Genomic DNA, 12,789 nt, shown 5'->3' with positions numbered 1-12,789 from the left:
AAAGTACAGGAACTTCAACTGATCATTCATGGAATTCTTGCTAAAGGGATGATGATAAGTGAATCCTTTTAAGTGGCAGCCATTATTGAAAAGCTGCCTTTTGCTTAGAATGACTTCAAAAATTACCTAAAGCACAGAAGAAAGGAAATGTCAGTGGAAGACTTAATTGTTAGACTTTGGGTTGAAGAAGACAATAGAGGTACAAACAAAAGGCTCAACAAAGTAGCAAATGACAATGGTGCTAGGGCAAACGTTGTAGAAGTCAAGAAAGACTTCAAAAAGGGAAAACAACCTCAGAATGGGTCTAAACTTGGACCAAAAGGTGACATTTCCAACAACCAAAAATTTCAAGGAAAATACTTCAATTGCAACAAGATGGGGCACTAGTCATCTGACTGTAGGATCCCAAAGAAATTTAGAGCTAACGATACCAATGTTGTGGAAGAAATATCCAAGGAAGTGTTCGATATGAACTTATGTGCCTAACATACGCAAGAACTATGAATAAGAATGTTTCTTTCTAAAGGGGGAATGTTTGCGGGAACGTGATATGTATTAAACTAAATGCAATCTCTGTAAAAGTAAAACTATGAATAAGAATGTTGCTTATTTTTTATGTTTATATGCTTAAGTCATTTAATTTATAGCATAGTAGGCTCAAACATGTTAATTATGATACTTTACGTACATTAATTAACTTAGAGCACATTCCTTCGTTTCACAATATTTATAATTATAAATGTGAAACATGTGTTGAGGCAAAAATTAACAAGGTCAAAAACCACTTGATCTAATACATAGCAATGTTTGTGACCTAAAGTTTGTTCAAACGAGATGAAGGAATAAATATTTTTATTACCTTCATTTCTACGTATATTTGCTTAAGAGCAAAGACAAAACTATAAACAAACTTATTCTCTATAAGCAAGAAGTTGAAAACCAACTTAATAAAAAGATTAAGATGGTAAGAAATGATCGTGGTGGTGGATATGTTGAATCATTTGAATACTGTACACAACATGAAATTATTCTTGAAGTAACACCACCATACTTTCCTCAAATAGAGTAGTCGAGAAAAAAATCAGACTCTAAAGGAAAAGATAAATGCACTACTAAAAAGCTCTGGGTTATCACAGGAAATGTGAAGGGAGCGTTTCTATGAGTTAATTACCTTTTAAATAAGATGCCCCACAAGAAAAGGGACAAGATACCATATGAGTTATGGAAAGATAGAAAACCATCCTACAACCACTTGAAAGTGTGGGGGTGTCTTGCTAACGTAACGTATAATGGTAAGTCGAGACATATGCTTTGTCGACACAATACCGTTAAACAACTGATCTCAAATAGAGTTATCTCTATTAATTTTGTAAAATCAAAAGATAACATTGTGGATTTGCTAACTAAAGGCTTAAATCAAGATCACATTGATAAAACATCGAAAGGAATGAGACTAAAGCCCATGAAAATAAAAGGCGCTATGCGAAGGAAAACCTTACCTAGTTGACTGGAGATCTCAAAATCTAGGTTTAAAGGGACAACCTGATTGCATAGACTTTGTGAGGTCATTATGGGGGTACTTATCCCAAGTCTGTTCCTATGATGTTAATAGTGACTAAAAATGAGATAGGTTAAGCAATGCTTTTAATGACCATTGTGTGTTTCGGTGAGCCGAACAACATAAGTCACCTATGTGAGAGTGAAGTGGGGCAGCTTCGAGGAGACTATTGGGGCATAGTTCTCACAAAATTTTGCAGAACCAGGAGATGTTCATAGCTATATGAACATACCCATGAGAACTAAAACCTTGCCAGCAAGGTAGTTGTGTGAGGTATATCATTGTTTACACAAAAGGCAAAATAGTTCAAGGACATTACATCTACTGGTCAGCTAATAAAGTAAAATACTTTTACAAGGGAAGGTTCAAGGGAGGATACCTACCTTTCCTATGCAAATATCGATCCTAAATTCTATCACCACATCGATTCAATTTTTTTCGATAAAGCTATCAATTTTCATTCATGTGGGGGATTGTTGGAAAAACTGTAATTTATGGGAACTTTGAGGCATATTCTTAATTGGTAAAGGTTGAGAGTTGAATCATAAAATTATGGTTTTATATTCTACTCCATGATACCTTCACAACGGTATATCATATGCTCAAAATGCTTGAGTGATGAATGAGAAATTGATGCTCAAAGTAAGCTACTTGGAAATATTTGTTGAAGAAAAGAAAAGCTTAGATCCCACATTGGTTAAATACCAAGTGTGAGATGTGTATATATATATGAGAACCCACTTGAAGGGTGATTGAATGACTAAGCTTGGAACCTTACCTCGTGCGCAAGGGGGGTACAGGTCCAAACCCGTCGGGGTTGGGGCGCACCGGCACGACGTAGGCAACACGAAATGTCTGGACTGGTCGGGCCCAAAATGGGCCTACGAATATTTTAGCCCAACACAAAATTTATTTTTCCTTAGAAAATATATACATAATCTGATATAAAAGGACATATATCCTTATTTTATTTGATTCTAATCAATTTTATTTGATTCTAATCAATTTGATTTGATTTTTATCAAATTGATTTAATAGCCACTTTAATGTAGATTTTGTCTCCTTATACATGGATATTTCCAAAAATTCCTCAACTTTGAATGTCTATAAAAGACTAAGACTTCTTCTGAATTTTTTGGCTAACTTATACTCTCTCACACCAAATTTAATTTGCTCTCAAAATTCTTCTTTTCCTCTCCATATTTTCCAATGTTCCAGTGATAGAAAAAGGCAACGTTTGTTCGTTGATCGGTTCAGAGGTGCTACTGCTTTGATCATCGTGTTGTTGTATCCTGGAAGATAGTCTACCAATATTTCTCCAAGTATCGTAGGAGCGGTTGAATTTGTCTTAAGGAAACTATGTTAAATAAGCCTCAACATTTAGTAAATCTCTATTCTTCTTTTCGATTTCTGATTTTTGTTACGGTATTTATTGGTTTTTCGTATATCAAAATTTAAATATAAACTATTCAATTTATATTTTATTTTATATATAAATATTTTTTTATTTATATATTTATATATTTTGTTCGCTAACGTATTTTGTTCGCTAACTTGTTTTGTTCAACAGTCTTTTGCTACAAGCCTGGTCTTATAGGTTTCAACCTTTCCTTCCATATTCCTTTTCTTCTTGTAGATCCACTTAGACCTTATGAGTTTTATCTTATCCAGTAAGCCATACAAGTTCTCGCACTGAAATGGATTTCATAGAATCCAATTTAGCATTCATAGCTATTTCCTATAGCTTGAAATCAACACTTTGCATCACTTCTTCATATGTGAGTGGATCATCAGCTTCATGTTCGATTGATTCCGTATTGTAAGCCCTGTTTTCATACATGAAGAAATCTAGTTTCTTAGAAACCCTCCCACTACAATGATGCTCTCTATATTGTTAATTCTTTGCAGGTCTACTATTCAAAATAGAGTCTGATACCGAAATCTGAGTATTTTCTTTATTTCCTATAACATTCTAAAAATCGGGTTAGTAAAATCGAATAAAGGATTGTATATTAGAACCGGGTACCGAAAATAGGATTAGAGTGTTTAATAAAAAAATATTAAAATGATTATTGGGTCTAAAATTAGGTGGGAAAAATTAGGATTAGATGGTTGGTTATTAAATAACAAAAAACATATTTTAAAAATAAAATCAGATTTGAAAATAATTGAGAAAAAATATGTTTTAATTAAAATAAGGACTAATTTGAAAAACAAGGGAAAATTGAGAGTTGGAGATCATTAGGCGAAAGGCGTCAGCTAGGTGAGGGGTTGAAATTGTAGCTCTTAAGTGTTCATACAAGCTTGATTTTCAGAAAATTTTAAATTCATGAGATTAGATAAAATTAAAGGTTTATATTTGTAATAATGGATTAAATATGATGTTTTGCAACTTAATTACGGTTTAGGAAAAAATCGAGTATGGAAATCTCATATTTTGACAAAACGAGTTGATTTTTGAAATGAGAAAAGTGAGCTTAAAGTGGTGATTTTATTGTTGTTTGTTTGAGTTTAAGGTTGTTAATAATGTGTTTGTAATGTATTTAATATGTATGCAAAGTGTTGATTTGTCGGGAGCTTTTAAGAGCAAGGCGAAAGGGAAAGAAAAATTTATTTGAGACTATTGGGCGAAAGGTGTTGGCTAGGTGAGTGGTTGGAATTGTAGCTCTTAGGCATGATTACTAAGGTTAAATGGGGACTTAGTTTGGTCTAAACACCTACTTTAAGTCCAAGAGTAAGTAATTCTACTTGAGCTATATCCTATTACATATGATGCTTGTATGCGAGGTTGTGAAACATCATGTGAAATATTTAAATGAGTGATAAGTGAATATGATAGTGTTTGTTAAGTGAACTGCTAAATTTATGCACACTATTATGTTTTAGATTGATTACGACTCTTTTGAACAAGCTTGTTAGCACTTGAGAGTGCATATAAAGAGTTGTGAAAGTGTTATTAACAAGTGAATATGTGTATAAGTAGATATGTTGGCATTGTTAACACTTGGAACCATTGGATATCATTGGCATGCCATAGGATAGTGAGTACTCACCTCTATTGTTTATGATGGGGAATTGTGGGCCAAAGATAGTGATGGAGGGATAAGGGAATATAGAGCATAGCTCCATTCACCGAAGAGAGCGTGGAGTGTTTGGAGAGTGTTAGCATTCGTGCTACAATTATATGGAGATAGCACAGGACTCTTTGAGTCATTTGGAGTGTTTGAAGATCCACTTTTCCAATGTATTACTGATTATATATATGTTTCCATGTCACATTATGTCAATATATCATTGTGTTTGCCTTGTGATATGTTTGATTCCATACCATGGTTGCATGATTTAGTTTTTTTTTTCAACTACAGATTTTATGCTTAATTGTGGCAATTCATTGTGCACTCACTAAGCTTGGAAAAGCTCACACTCCCTTATATTTATTTTACAAAAAAATAGCTTGTGTGAGGTGGGGAAAGTGTGTAAGTGGTGATCCAAAGCAAGGCAATCTTTTGAGTAGGTGACTTGGTTTGATTTTTACAAATAATAGAGGCAATGTGGGACTCATCTATGGAGGGAATTAAACTTTGTTTTTTTTTTTTTGGATTGTAATCGGACATTATGGACTGTTTAATTGGTTTTTGAGACTTTGAATTGTTTTAGAATGTGTCTTGAAATGCTTTAATGAGTATGCATGTTAATGGGTGGTATATATGGTAAATTGGCATGTAAGTGTAACACCTCTTACCCGGTCTGGTCGTCGGACCCGAGCAATAAGGTGCTAAAAACAATATCAAATGAAATCCAAACAAATTATAACCTAACCACATTTCAACTTATTCAAATGCATCCAATTCAAGTCAAAAACTTTACTTTCATCAACCATCCTAACTGCCTAACCAATATGCCAGAGTTGGTACCTCAGACAAAATTCAAAACTAGCTAAATGATCATATTCAATCAAACCATTATACCTCCAATGGCACTTCAACAATCAAAAAAACACGCATTCATTCATCCATTTCAAAAATCTCACATTTTTCTCCATATCAATCATGCAACATTTATATACCATTTCATTAAACATTTAATGACACATCTCTATCACCTATTTAAACATAATTAACCTTAAACTCAGTTTCATGATTTAAGCCTTAAACCTACCAAATAACACCTAAACATAACCTAAGCATATCATGCATCATTCCACATTCAAGTATCAACCAAAATATATTATATAGCATGGCGCTTCCTCAACTATAAGCAGACTAGACATATAATTCAAGTAACCAAACAAGTCATCAACAACATGACTAAAGTCATTACATCTATACATATATACATAATCTTCAAATATCAACAAGCCACAAAATGACTGTTTTAAATATATAAAAATCCTAAATACATGCCAAGACCAAAAAGAACAATTCACCAACACTTGAGTTCAGGATTGTCGCTGGATGCTAGAATGACGATCAAATCTTTAAGTACCTAACCTGTGCATAATAAACAACACCATACGCTGAGTAACTCAGTGATATTTTTATAATCCAAATATTAATAACTAATCTAACATATAATAACGCATAAGACATAAATAATAAAATGCAATATATCCATTACCATCTACCAATTCACTTATTCAATTCTCAAAACTATCACAATATTACTAATACTAGAACATGTCATATTCACTTCATATATCATTTGGTAATTAGATCATCCTTTAGTATATTCCATCTCAAAATTTACCATTGAATACATTCAAAGTTCATAATCATCCTTAATTTAAATGTTCCACCATTGTAGTTCCAGTTTCCATTTTCAATTCCTTATTAACATGACTCGAACAGATACGCGGATCCAATCAACACACCAATTTGGCACCCAGTGCCTAATGGATAAATCCATAATATTAAATTGCGCCCTGTATTGGCCGGTTAAAACCGACAAATAAATGCGTCCAGAACTGGTCGGTATAACCAACAAAAATGGTGTCCAGCACTCCCTGACATGTAGTCGTATAACCTTGAATTCTTCCTATCCTATGGCATGCCATTTATACCCGACCCTGCCTGAACAGTTATAGGGTAACCTGTTTCTCATTTTGATTCAACATACCAAATCCACAATATCAAAACAAAGTTTCTATCAATCTATTATCATGCATCTATCAACATTATATTTTTCTCAAATCAAATCAAATCAAATCAATTCAATTCAATTCAATATAAAATTCAATGTACATTATTTACATAACGATCAAATTAAGTCTAATTTCTCAACTAAACATTCAATTAGCATTTCACACATATCTCCAAAGAACTAACTCACCTTATCAACTTACCATATGATGAAATGTTTATATGCAACAATTTAAATAGTTTGGATTATAAAAATACGAACCGTGAACTCTGAGCTATTTGTCGACAACCTTATCTTTTCCTTTTTTTGAGGTATCCGGATTTACGTTAGCTACGGATTAAAACAACAAGATATTTCATCAATACACAATCAAGTTTGACCTTCAAATTCTAAATTATGCAACTTTTGCATGGTTTAGTCCATATTGCTCAAAATCGTCTATTTACTTTAAAATTTAGTCATTTTTCAACTCAAAACTTAAAATCTACTAAATAAATCCTCAGAACTTCAACTTTCCATCAATGGCAACATTCTTAATCTTAAACAATACCGGAAAATAGAACATGGGTCAGCTAGATTAAGCTACGAGATTCTGAAAACATAAAAATTACAAGAAAATGACTAATTTTAACTAACCAATTTGAAATCCAAATATGAAACCTTTGAAGGCCAAACCTCTTTTCTTCTTCCTCTATTTTCGTGAGTTTGGGAAAGTAAAGAGATTTTAATTTCTCTTTCATCTTACTAATTTATTTTTTATTATATTACACTTCTTATTTAATTTAATTTAATTTTCATCTAATACAAAATTAAACTAAATTTTCATTACAAATATTATGAGAAACCGGCCACTAATTTTTAATAGAAAAATTACTATATAAATCCCTTACTTTGAATTCCAATTATAATTCCTTAAGTGGATTACACTCTTATCACTTATACGATTAGGTCTCTATACTCTAATTAAGTCATAATTCAATAAAATTACCTAATCGAAATTCAATTCACTACTAAAATAACTCTATAAATATATAATAAAAATATTAATGAGTTCAATTAATAAAATTAGGGTTTTGAGATCACACTTTCCAACATTATTGACTTTCGGTTCAATCACGGCAAGATATTTGGCCAATATGTGAAATGCTTGAAATAGCATCTTTGGACATTGAGGTAAATTTTAAGAGATTTATTTGTATGAAATGGACCTTTGATGCATTTAAAAGTGCATGGTAGTCAAAATTGGTGTCTGAGTAAATTGGTTGTAGACTTGTAAATGCATGTTAGTATAGATAATCGAATGAAGTGTTAAATTGTGTTGTTGTATGTTTTAACGATTGTAAGCATGTTTTGCGTGTTCTATGTATGCTATATAATATGTTAGATTAAGGAAATTTGGCATGTTTTATGGTCATGACAATTTAGTCTGACTCTTATACTATGCAATCGAAGCTATTAAAAATCATAAAATGTTTTGAAAATTGGCATGACCAAGTTTTATAAGATTAATTTCATAATTTTTCATCAATTTTATAAAAGGATTTTTTGGATATTTTGCAAAAATTATGATTTAGTCATTAACCTTCGTTTTTGAATTAAATGAGTTTTACTTACCAACTCTAGTTTTTCTTCCAATTAATGTTTTAAATAATATGTTATAGTATGCATGTCTATTTAAATTTTTGGTTTTATGAATGTTTCATGTATCGTATGTAAAAAATCTTTTACCCTTGAAAGTTATTTTGATGATTTTGCTAAAAGAGCATGATTTTAAGGCTTGTGTGTTTAATTTCATTTATTTATTGATAAGTAAATGTGTACCCATATAGTGTAAATGGTGGCTTTTGTGGTGTGTTTTGCTGGTCAGTAAAGAGAGTCACGTAAGTGGTTAATACGACATTTCAGATTCAGGTCGAACCCTCTCAGCTTGGTTTGGGGCGCCACATTTGGTGGTATCAGAGCCAAGTTTGCAAAAACTAGGTTTGCCAAGGTTTATTAACTCACAAGTTAAAACTTTTGAAATTTACACTAATAACTTAGTTTTGAAATAAAATCGAGAATTTTTAAACTTCGGACAAAATACCCTTGTATAATATTTTTGGGTATGAATGTGAACACATTGCCTTCTTTAAAATGTTTTTTTTTCTTTTCAGGATTGCCTTGGATCACTTGCCACTTCTCACTCTGTTGTATTGTTTATTTTATAGTTATAGTATTTACGATATGTCTCCTAGACGGGGGCGGTTAAATATGGATGCGCCTAAGGTGTCTCTTGTAAGGCAAGCTATTCAAGAAGCTGGAGTAGAGCCTCTAACACAAGCAATCATTGGGGATTTACAGAGAATATTCAGAGAAAACCCTACCCTTGCAAATAGGAGTTTGCCACTTAAGCGTCTCCAAGCTCTAAGTGGTAAGGAATTTCAATGAGTGAAAGGAGATGATCTGACCATAAATGATTATTGGTTGGAAAGTGTAGACAGAATATTGGAGTAGATGGCCTGCTTGGATGAGGGAAATTTGGGTTGCACCGTGTCTCTGCTTAACGATGGAGCTCATAGATGGTAGAGCACAATTAGGAGGGGTACTATAGTTGATCGACTGAATTGGGATTTCTTCTTAGAGGCATTCCGAATGAAACATGTGGGTGAGAAATACATGAAGGCTCGGAAGAGAGAGTTACTGGCCTTGGTTCAAGGGACTATAACCGTAGCAAAGTATTAGTCTTAGTTTCTAAAACTTAGTTAGTATACTCTGAGATGATTTCCACTAAGAACGAGCGATGTAAAGGTTTAGATTCAGGGCTAAATAGAGATATATGTGCGTATATGGTGGTGCACTATATAGAGGACTTGATGATATGGTATAGAAGGCCAAGGCTATAGAGGAGACACGATCGAGCCACCGAGACCAATGGTGAATAAGCTCAATAAGAAGGGCTCCAATTAGTCTGGTGCGTTAGGACGATCAAGCAAAAGAGGCCATGATTCGTAGAGATTCGATATGAGTGCTCGATTAGGGTTATAATCGGGCCAAGAGGATCATCTAAGTGGTCAGCATATGAGCATTACAGATGTAGGCGTGCGGGTGAATGCTGGAGGTTGACGAGGGAATGTCTCTGAATTGGTTCGAACGATCATCAGCCAAGAGACTATTTGAAGAGGGTTGAGATTGCACAGACTGAGAGTTCTGTACCTACTAGAGTTCGTAGCCAAGGTCGTAAAGGTAATGGTAGACCGAGTGCACAGAAGACCATTGCTCATATCATAGTTATTCAGACTTAGTTCGAAGGACCACCTCGTGTTTATGCAATTAGGAAACTGTGGGATCACGATTCGGTTGACTTGATTGCAGGTACTTTTACATTGCAATCCATTTCTTTATTTTTGCTAGTAGATTTGGGTTCTACTCATTCATATATCATGAGTGATTTGGCTGGTGAGTTGAGAATTTCGGTAGAGACTATTAGGTTGGGTATGATGGTTTCAAACTCTTTGGACGAGAGTATCATAGTTGACAAAGTGTATCGAAGGTGTCCACTGACGGTTCACTGACGGTTCTCCATCGTAGTTGCACCCTTAATGAAGCTACTTTAGAAGAATGTGGTGTTTGAGTGGAGGAATGAGAGACAGTGGAGTTTTGAGAGGCTCAAGGCAGTTTTGATTGATCAGCCAATATTGATTCAGTCGGTGTCTGGGAATGAGTATGTGGTCTAAAGTGGTGCATAGTATCTGAGTTTCGGATGTGTTCGATGCATTAATGAGTTCAATTAATAAAATTAGGGTTTTGAGATCACACTTTCCAACATTATTGACTTTCGGTTCGTCACAGCAAGATATTTGGCCAATATGTGAAATGCCGGTGAAATAGCATGCTGGACATTGAGGTAAATTTTAAGAGATTTATTTGTATGAAATGGACCTTTGATGCATTTAAAAGTGCATGGTAGTCAAAATTGGTGTGCTGAGTAAATTGGTTGTAGACTTGTAAATGCATGTTAGTATAGATAATCGAATGAAGTGTTAAATTGTGTTGTTGTATGTTTTAACGATTGTAAGCATGTTTTGCGTGTTCTATGTATGCTATATAATATGTTAGATTAAGGAAATTTGGCATGTTTTATGGTCATGACAATTTAGTCCTGACTCTTATACTATGCAATCGAAGCTATTAAAAATCATAAAATGTTTTGAAAATTGGCATGACCAAGTTTTATAAGATTAATTTCATAATTTTTCATCAATTTTATAAAAGGATTTTTTGGATATTTTGCAAAATTATGATTTAGTCATTAACCTTCGTTTTTGAATTAAATGAGTTTTACTTACCAACTCTAGTTTTTCTTCCAATTAATGTTTTAAATAATATGTTATAGTATGCATGTCTATTTAAATTTTTGGTTTTATGAATGTTTCATGTATCGTATGTAAAAAAAATCTTTTACCCTTGAAAGTTATTTTGATGATTTTGCTAAAAGAGCATGATTTTAAGGCTTGTGTGTTTAATTTCATTTATTTATTGATAAGTAAATGTGTACCCATATAGTGTAAATGGTGGCTTTTGTGGTGTGTTTTGCTGGTCAGTAAAGAGAGTCACGTAAGTGGTTAATACGACATTTCAGATTCAGGTCGAACCCTCTCAGCTTGGTTTGGGGCGCCACATTTGGTGGTATCAGAGCCAAGTTTGCAAAAACTAGGTTTGCCAAGGTTTATTAACTCACAAGTTAAAACTTTTGAAATTTACACTAATAACTTAGTTTTGAAATAAAATCGAGAATTTTAAACTTGGACAAAATACCCTTGTATAATATTTTGGGTATGAATGTGAACACATTGCCTTCTTTAAAATGTTTTTTTTCTTTTCGAGATTGCCTTGGATCACTTGCCACTTCTCACTCTGTTGTATTGTTTATTTTATAGTTATAGTATTTACGATATGTCTCCTAGACGGGGGCGGTTAAATATGGATGCGCCTAAGGTGTCTCTTGTAAGGCAAGCTATTCAAGAAGCTGGAGTAGAGCCTCTAACACAAGCAATCATTGGGGATTTACAGAGAATATTCAGAGAAAACCCTACCCTTGCAAATAGGAGTTTGCCACTTAAGCGTCTCCAAGCTCTAAGTGGTAAGGAATTTCAATGAGTGAAAGGAGATGATCTGACCATAAATGATTATTGGTTGGAAAGTGTAGACAGAATATTGGAGTAGATGGCCTGCTTGGATGAGGGAAATTTGGGTTGCACCGTGTCTCTGCTTAACGATGGAGCTCATAGATGGTAGAGCACAATTAGGAGGGGTACTATAGTTGATCGACTGAATTGGGATTTCTTCTTAGAGGCATTCCGAATGAAACATGTGGGTGAGAAATACATGAAGGCTCGGAAGAGAGAGTTACTGGCCTTGGTTCAAGGGACTATAACCGTAGCAAAGTATTAGTCTTAGTTTCTAAAACTTAGTTAGTATACTCCTGAGATGATTTCCACTAAGAACGAGCGATGTAAAAGGTTTAGATTCAGGCTAAATAGAGATATATGTGCGTATATGGTGGTGCACTATATAGAGGACTTCGATGATATGGTATAGAAGGCCAAGGCTATAGAGGAGACACTGATCGAGCCACCGAGACCAATGGTGAATAAGCTCAATAAGAAGGGCTCCAATTAGTCTGGTGCGTTAGGACGATCAAGCAAAAGAGGCCATGATTCGTAGAGATTCGATATGAGTGCTCGATTAGGGTTATAATCGGGCCAAGAGGATCATCTAAGTGGTCAGCATATGAGCATTACAGATGTAGGCGTGCGGGTGAATGCTGGAGGTTGACGAGGGAATGTCTCTGAATTGGTTCGAACGATCATCAGCCAAGAGACTATTTGAAGAGGGTTGAGATTGCATGATGAGAGTTCTGACCTACTAGAGTTCGTAGCCAAGGTCGTAAAGGTAATGGTAGACCGAAAGTGCACGAAGACCATTGCTCATATCATAGTTATTCGACTTAGTTGAAGGACCACCTCGTGTTTATGCAATTAGGAAACTGTGGGATCACGATTCGGTTGACTTGATTGCAGGTACTTTTACATTGCAATCCATTTCTTTATTTT

This window comes from Gossypium raimondii, chromosome 6, assembly GCF_025698545.1.
Source record: "Gossypium raimondii isolate GPD5lz chromosome 6, ASM2569854v1, whole genome shotgun sequence".
Classification (NCBI taxonomy): domain Eukaryota; kingdom Viridiplantae; phylum Streptophyta; class Magnoliopsida; order Malvales; family Malvaceae; genus Gossypium; species Gossypium raimondii.
The sequence above is the reverse complement of the archived record's forward strand: the minus strand, read 5'-3'. Positions refer to the sequence as shown.